Raw genomic sequence first — 9,163 nt, forward strand, 5'->3', positions numbered from 1 at the left:
AACAAGAAGTAAAGCACAAAGTTTAATAGTGGAGATGATTAACTATGGAACAAACCAACAAAGGAAACAGTGAATACACTATCTCCATTAATGTCTTCAACTCAAGAATAAATGTCTTTTTGGATATGCTTTATCTAAACACGAGTTATTGAACTCAATAGCGAAGCTGTTGGGTGAAATTCAAAGGCTTGTGAAATACAGGAAGTTAGAGTAGATGATCTAATGGGAATATTTGCAAAGACTAATCTTAGCCTCAGGATACTAGTCTCCTTGGGTTACCTCTTCAGTCAATAGAGAGTTTTCTTTAGAGAGCAATTCAGAGAAGAATAACTTCAGAGCTCTGATTCTCCCCTCTCCACTGAGAGCTTGCCTCTCCATTGGCAAGAGAGGAAATCAGAGGTTTAAGGAAAAACCTGTTTTGTTCACTAAAGTGTAACCACTCTACAACTGTAATTATAAAATTACAATATATTACATGCTTGGGGAAGGGCTTAGTGGGTTAAGTGGAAAGTGGGGTGTCTCTCCACTAATTAACCCTTGATAACTCAGTCTGCTCATGTGTGCCTATGCAGGAGCTACGGTTTGTCCCAGAGATTTTATCACCAATACAGTGAAGGTGAGGATTACAATAACATTTATTTAATCCTTTAACCTTATTTAATCCTTATTTAATCATTTCTTTATCCCTGAATAATGTACTCTAGGAGACATCCTTCCTCCATTCTTCTCTCATTTTGGAGACCATGGAACTGGAAAGAGATGCAGAACAGTATTTGGTGGAAAGCAAAAAGCTCCCGGCCACATGGAAATTGGGAGGGTGCCTCCACTTGCTGTTCCTTTTTACTACTGGAAATGGTAGGAATTGCCTCAGTTCTTAGCTAACAGTCTAATGTGGCTATTCATTTTGCACTTTTAGACTGTGATGCTACTACAGTATTCAAACCAGTAAATTCAAAGCAGAACATTCAAACCAGACACTAAGACACTTTGTGCAGCCTCTGTTATTCTGAAAGGAAAAGGTAAGCCATCACAGATTTGCCATGCTGAAAACACTCCCTGTTGTGGCTATTTTAATACTAACGTATTCTATTTCAGTAAAAGTTAAATGCATAACACAACATTTCAAGTGCCTAAGCCTCACTTCTCACTTTTGTGGGCCAAAAGCATACAATCAATAAGCACGCATATTTTAATTCTTCCTTCAAGATTTAAAATGTTTTCAAAAATAAATCAAAAGGTTAAATTACACCAATCCTTCATTACACTGAAAATTGATCCTAAGATACTCTTTATTAGAATCCACGCAAAATCAACAAAGGAGTATTTTACAACACTGTAGCAGCGGTTGCAAATGTTTGCCTGCCATCTAGTGGAATGTACGGGAGTTTTCAGCAACGTTTGTACTTTCCCTCCTGCTTTGTGTTTTGTAAATGTTGGATATTCTTCAAAAAAAGTTACAGAAGTAAGCATGAAAAGCAGGAATAACAATAGTTTTCTTGTCATAATATTCTTAGACAACAAACTTCAATTGCTTCAGCCACCTCTGTAAATATAAAATAATGTAATGCATTAGGATGTGTCAGTTGATTATCACAGAAGCCAACAAAGGAGAAAGATGAGTATGGTGAAAGACAGTGCAAAGCAGTTTTTCCTTTTATTTTTTTTTTTTCCTCTGAGATTCTGTTCTAGAAATATTTTGGCCAAACCTGAACCTAAAACAGAGGCCAAACATGACTCATATATCTAGTATTTGACTCAACATAGGACAATCATAACAAAAAGCAAACAAAATTTGCATTTTTATAACAATCCCTGATATTTATATGATGCCTCCCCACAAAAATGGAAATCACATTCCAATCCGTTTGATACCTAAATTGTACACTGTAACAGCCTAAATCCATTTCGGAGGTACAGAAATACAGGAGTTTATGCACCAGGCCACTGAGCAGATTTGGCCATGCATAACACTGTGCAACTCTAACAGTCTCTCTAGAAGTTGTGTTCTTATTAGGTCCATTCAAAATAAAATTCTATCAAAACTGTTTCCAGAAGAAATATGAGTTGTCAGCAAAACTTATGGAATGATGCCTGATCTTGAGAAAATACTGCAGAAATGACTGCTGAAAAATTGGAAACCAGTGAAGCTCCTCAAATGAGAAACTTAAATTGGAGAGCTGCAGATCTAGCTGGCATGAAATCCAGTTCACAAAACAGAAACAGGAGGACAAGACATCGAAGAATAAACTATGATAAAACTATTCTGAATTAAAATCTTTGAAACTGTATTACTTTTTTTAATTTTAATTGTTGCTATTTTAAAAAATATTTTTATATATATTTTTTACGTCAGTGAAAAAAAGCACCGTATTTTAACTAGAGTGCTTTCCCACTTTCAAGCTAGATCTGCCCTAACAAAATAATTTCATTGTCCTCCATTCAGTCTCACGTAAGATGAACAATGTCCATATCCACCTGTAATTTAAGTCTTGTATGACTGTTTCACTAACTTTAATAAAACTTCACATGCTGTAAGTTAATGCTGAATCTGGGCTCAGCGTGTCTGAAAATGGAATGGTCGTTGCAAAGTCGTTTAACTAGAGCAGACAGACAGGTGCTGATTGACAAAAACTGGCAGCTTTATTACTACTGTCATTCTTACAGTGAAATGCATAGCCTGAGATACTGTACTAAAAATAAAGGCCAGGTTACCAGACTGCATATATGGCATTCTGTCTTCCATGTGAACACAGTTGTCACAGCATGTAGGACTAAATAACCATGCATGTAACTTGGTGAGTCGCTCCTAAGCCTCAGTTTGGTCTCACTGATTTCAGACAAACAGTGAAGCTAAACAAAACATTCATTTCTCAATTGGAAAAGCAGTTGAATGTGAAAAAAAAAAACCCTGAGTTTTACTTCAGTTTGTATCCCCGATCTGCTAGAGACTAACTAGACTTCTTTCTCTATGGCCCAAGGAACATTTGTCCAGATGTTTTTTGATTATATCTTTATCTTAAAATATGTTAAGCTAGTGTAAGATTTAATGAGGTATTGGAAGGGGAATCAAACTTAGACTACAGTATTTTCAAGTGATTAGTATTTTTCCCTAATGTTTTTCTTACAGCATTTATATCATATCTAAGGTCTTTAGTTTCACGTGTAAAGTCTGGACTTTTCCACAGCTCTAAATCAGAAATAGTATATAGCAATCTGCTGCTCACCACATAATTTGAGTTTGATGCAGGCTCTCTGGTCATTGGAATTAGTCTATTTCTCTGCATTTGATTAGCTGAGCCCTCTCAAAATTTTATTTTGTTGGTTCAAAATAACATCATAGGGTTTGGAAGGGATCTCTGGAGACCATTGTGTCCAATCCCTCCATTAATGCAAGTTTCCTAAAGCAGGTTGCACTGAAAATGTCTGCAACTATAAACTGGCTTGGGAACAAAGCTGGAATGTACCAGGCAGGTCTCTTAGGAGACAAGAATGAATGTTACCAGAAAGTTTTCTGGAGCTTGAAGAAGAATGAAGCCAGAGGTGATGACTTCAGCTAGTAACCTCACAAACCACTTGCATTGACAGGGGTGTGTGATGGGACATCTGCATCACGGTAGTGATGGCAGGGGTGGCCAGAAGCCCCTTTGTCCCCCTACAGCCGTCCTCAAGTCTAAAGTAAAGCCATCCAGTCAAAGACATTTTAGTGCAGCCACTCTGGGCCTGTGTCTAACCTCACTTACCTTCAGTAGGCCTGGCCTTGTTGTATCCTCAGCCTACCACTGTCTGCTTGGAGATGCCTGATGCCCAGGGCTGCCCCCATGCCCCTGCAGCCCACACTGCTCCTGGCAGCCAAACCCTGCCTTTGATGAGAGCCTCTGCAGTCACCTGCTGTGCCCTGACACTGCTTCAGCATTATTGAGTGTTTAATAAACAGTTGTGTTCAATTAAAGAAAATAAATCTACTGCTGAACTTGCTGATGCTGGGGATGAGGAGAAAGGAAACATGACCAGCTATGAACCTTAGTCCCTTTCTCCCTCATCTTCGTTATATAGGAACCCATCACTCACTTCAAACATGACAATTTTGGATCTGTTGTGCAGGTCAAATATAATAAAATCAGGCTGGGTTATCCCTCAGCCTCCCCACCATCCTGCAGTCTGCTCCCTTTTCCCATTGGCTCAGCGGTCATCCTCAGCTCTTTCCATCAGAAATTGCAGTATGACCACTTGTCTCCTCCTCGATTCCTCTCTTTTCTATCTTCTTCAGAGAAAATTAGCTATGAGCATTCAATTCACATCCACTGATGTAAGGATGCCACTGATCTCTTCCAACAGCTTTTGGAGATCCATTTTCATGCATCTCCTTACATGTAACAAATCAGAGGTGAAGAAATAGGAATACCGTGATAATAAAAGTGCTCAAACTCAACATATCCAAGGTTGCCAGCTCAAATTTTTAACAGGTGGTGGTGCTTTATTTTTATCAGGTAATATTTAAATTCTTAGAAACTAGGCTTCCATTTATCTTACTGACAGAAACACTGCTGATATTTATCCTCTATATTCCTAATTTTCATCATATTTTCATGGAGCTCTTTTTTACTGCCCTTCATAGATAGTGAAGTCAAAAGGAACTGCTACAGCCAGTATGGCCTCCTGGAAAAAATAATCAGAGACTTATCCCCAGAAACTGCACTAAAGCCATGACTTTTAGAAACATTCTTAATTTCATTTTAGTAATATCAAGCAGTAGCCAGCTTACCGTTTATCTAGTATAGAATCATAGAATCACCAAGGTTGGAAAAGACCCATAAGATCATCCAGACCAACCACCCACGTATCACCAATAGTTCTCACTCAACTACGTCCCTCAACACAATGTCCAAACATTGCTTGGACATCTCCAGGTTCGGTGACTCCACCACCTCCCTGTGTAGCCCATTCCAGCACCTGACCACGTTTCAGAAAAGCAGTATTTCCTGATGTCCAGCCTGAATCACCCCTGGTGCAACTTGAGGTCATTCCCTGCAGTCCTATCCCTGTTACACAAGAGAAGAGGCCGACCCCCACCTTACCACAACGTCCTTTCAGGTAGTTATAGAGAGCGATGAAGTCTCCTCTGAGCTCCCTCTTCTCCAGTCTGAACACTCCCAGCTCCCTCAGCTACTCCCCGTAAGACCTGTGCTCCAAACCCCTCACAGCTTTGTTGCCCTTCTCTGGACACAGTCCAGGGCCTCAATGTCTTTCTTGTAGTGAGGGGCCCAAAACTGAACACAGTGCTCAAGGCGCAGCCTCACCAGTGCTGAGTACAGAGGGACAATTACTTCCCTGCTCCTGCTGTTGGCAGCACCATTCCTGATACAAGCCAGGATGCTGTTGGCCCTCTTGGCCACCTGGGCACACTGCTGGCCCATGTTCAGCTTAGCACCAACCAATACCCCCAGGTCTGTTTCCTCTACACAGTCTTCCAGCCACTCTGCCCCAAGGCTGCAGTGTTGTCTGAGGTTGTTGTGACCAAAGCGCAGGACCCAGCACGTGGTCTTGTTGAACCTCGTCCCATTGGACTCATCCCAGCAATCCAGCCTGTCCAGATCCCTCTGTAGGGCCTTCCTACCTGCAGGCAGATCAACACCTCCTGCCAACTTGGTGTCATCTGCAAATTTACTGAGGGTACACTCAATGCCCTCATCCAGGTCATCAATAAAGATATTGTAGAGGACAGGCCCCACCAACAACCCTCGGGAACACCACTCATAACCAGTTGCCGGCTGGATTTAACTCCACTCACCACCACTTTCTGGGCCCAGCCCTCCAGCCAGGTCCTTATTCAACACAGAGTGTATGCTATATCAGTGTTCAGCTATTTTAATTCCTGAGAAGTTGTGCCTTATTTTTAAGATATTATTTGTCTAATATCAACTATGTTTGCTTTGTTGGATTCAAAGAGGTAGCCATTGGATTTCTTTCCATGCTTAAAGATATACGTGTGGTAATTATATATATCTCCTCAACTTCTCTTTGAGAAACTGCATAGACTGAGTTCTTTAAGATCTCGTAAGGCTAGATTTCCAGTCTTGAAATCATGGCTTTCAGAAAAAATAGTTTTCTGTCACAACAATATTCTGAATATATAACACTGGGTGTGGAAGTGAACACTTTTTTTTTTCTTTTTTTGTCTTCACTATGTCTGTAAAATAAATTTGTTTCCTAAAAATAAGGAATTCTTCCTAGGAAACACTTTCATTGAAGCAGCTACTGATGTTTTTCCAAAAATTCTTCTCAATTTACCATTTTTAGAAAATTAAGAATTTGTTCTTTTACATGTCTTAATGGTGTTTTATTCCACACCCAACAGGACAGCAAAAGAGGTAGCAGCACAGCACGGTTCTGTCTGCACTGAATTATGCCAACGGTGTGCTTTAGATGAAAACTGTCCTGCATAAATTCAAGCATACCTTATCCTAATTTCACACACAGACACCTATAAGTAATAATAAAAAGTAGTAATTGAAAAAAGAGCCCATCTACATTTCTATGAAAACTATGTTCAGATGAAACTCGTGACTGTGCTTAAGCTCTCACAGTTTTGCTACATATGACACTAAAGACAAAACTGCAGGAAAACTGTGAGGAACTGCAAAAATATGATTAGGAAATAAAATGGCAGACGAAACTCAGTATAGATAAACAAAAAAAGGGCACACATGGATACCAGGAAAGGAATTTAAAAAAGAGTAAACAGTCTGCAAGTCTAAAAGTTCCCTTCTCAAAAAAAATGAGACAAAGTTTCAAATATGGAAGTTATTCCACACCCTTGGGCAGCCAAAGAATATTTAAATTAACATATTTCAGCATTAGTTACAGTAGTACATAGAGGAAATTTAAACATAAATTTTATACCTGCAGAATCATGACTGGCACAACCACCATACTTAAATGTTTACTGCGTAAGAACATAAAGATAGTAAAAATCAGATTCAAAATAAACAAGAAGCATCAATTCTTTATGCCACAGACATCAGTTGATACAAGCTGCTTTTATTCAGGAAGCATACAGTCCCAAGGAAACTGGACAAGTACTAGAAAAAACAGCATTAGAGATTACTAATAGACAAACCACATGATGTTCAGGAAAGCCTGGAATAGAAGACATTTGGAAGCTAGAATACAGAAGGAAAAGAACCAAACGTGCTTGTATTGTTCTTATTCTTCCTCAGGCATCTGCTTTTGACTACAGAAGAAAAGCTATTGTGTTACGAAAACCTTTAGCTGGAACCAGTATAGCTATTCTTGTTTTCAAGACTTCAAGGTGTTTGACTCCCTACATATAAATCTAAGTTAAACATTACCAATTAGCTCCATGTGAGAATAAAAAATATTATGTATTTACAATTTTATAGCTGCCAAATTGAGTTCTGAATATCTAAAACATGCCCTGACTCTATAATTCTGTATGAGACATGGTGTACAAGAAAAAGTCTAAGTGCATAAAAACAGCAAGTTCATCAATGGTAAAATGACAGGCACAACTTACCTAGACAGCACTGCACACATATTACATTTGCAAGCTGGTTTTAAGCATTTCAGGGACATAAAACAAACACTGAAACCACAATAAATGTAACAGAAGTTAGAAACATTTGTGTATTTCCAGTGGCAAAGTGATAAATAGCAGTGGCAAGGGAAGCCATCAGAATTACTATATTACCTAAACATCTGGTAATTGAAAGAAAAAACAATGCACTGGCTTGAACAAGCACTCTAATTTCAGAAGCATTCAGGGTACATTTGCTGTTTAAAGTTTAGTTCCTTGGCTCTCTTCAGAAACAAATGATGACCTGTCGACACCGCAAGAACGCTTTTCTGCTTTTGCAGCACTGAGTCCACCTAAAAGTAAAATAACCAACTGCTCTTTTGTTTAACAATTTCAAGTTTTGCTCATTTCTCACATTTTCTAGGATACATTTCATTGCCAATTTTTCATACTACTACAGATACTTTAATACGTTCAAAAACATTATACCCAGTATTCAAAAGTTTTAACACAGATTTACAAAAGATTTTAAACATGTATGAGCAAGTTAAATGATACGACTTACATACATCTCTCCCAGCTTTGTTATCTGAAAGTTTTTATACCTTCCTGGAGTGATTTCTAGGCCAGAGTATTTGGAAATTACTGGGGCTCACTAATGCAGAGGAGAGCAATACAGAAGATTGGAGGCATTTTTAAGAAAGGGAGAAAGGAACACCCAGGGAACTGCAGGCCGGTGAGCCTCACCTCTGTGCCTGGGAAGATCATGGAGCAGATCCTAATAGAAGCTGTGTTAAGGCACATATGAGATAAAGAGGTGATCCAAGACAGCCAGCATTGCTTCACCAAGGGCAGATCATGCCTGACCAATCTGGTGGCCATTATGACAGAGTGATGGCTTTGGTGGATGGGGGAAACCTGGTGGATGTCATCTACGTGGACTTCTGCAAAGCTTCTGACATGGTCCCTCACCACATCCTTCCCTCTAAAATGGAGAGCTGTGGATTTGAAGGATGGACTGTTCAATGGATGAGGAAATGGCAGGCTGGGCACAGCCAAAGGGTTGTGATCAATGGTTCTGTCAGGGTGGAGGCTGATCACAAGCGGGGTCCCTCAGGGGTTGCTCTTGGGACCAATGCTCTTCAACATCTTCATCAATGATGCAGATGATGGCATCAAGTGCACCCTCAGCAAGTTTGCAGATGACACCAAGCTGAGCGGTGCAGTCGATACATTGGAGGGAAGGGAAGCCATCCAGAGGGACTTGGATAGGCTGGAGAAGTGGGCCCATGAAAACCAAATGAGATTCAGTAGGGCCAAGTGCAGGGTGCTGCACTTGGGTCGGGGCAATCCCAGGTATTTATACAGACTGGGGGAAGATCTCCTTGAGAGCAGCCCTGCAGAGAAGGACTTGGGGGTCCTGGTGGATGAGAAGCTGCAGGAACCAGCAGTGTGAGCTTGCAGCCCAGAAGGCCATTTGTGTTCTGGCATGCATTAAAAAAGGGGGTGGCCAGCAGGAAGAGGGAGGTGATTGTCCCCGTCCCCCCCCCCCCAGCTCAGCTCATGTGAGGCACCATCTACAGTATTGCATCCAGGCCTGGGGCCCCCACTATAGGAAGGATGTGGAGC

This window comes from Lagopus leucura, unplaced genomic scaffold (assembly GCF_019238085.1).
Source record: "Lagopus leucura isolate 7727_CA_CO unplaced genomic scaffold, USGS_WTPT01 Super-Scaffold_100001, whole genome shotgun sequence".
NCBI lineage: Eukaryota > Metazoa > Chordata > Aves > Galliformes > Phasianidae > Lagopus > Lagopus leucura.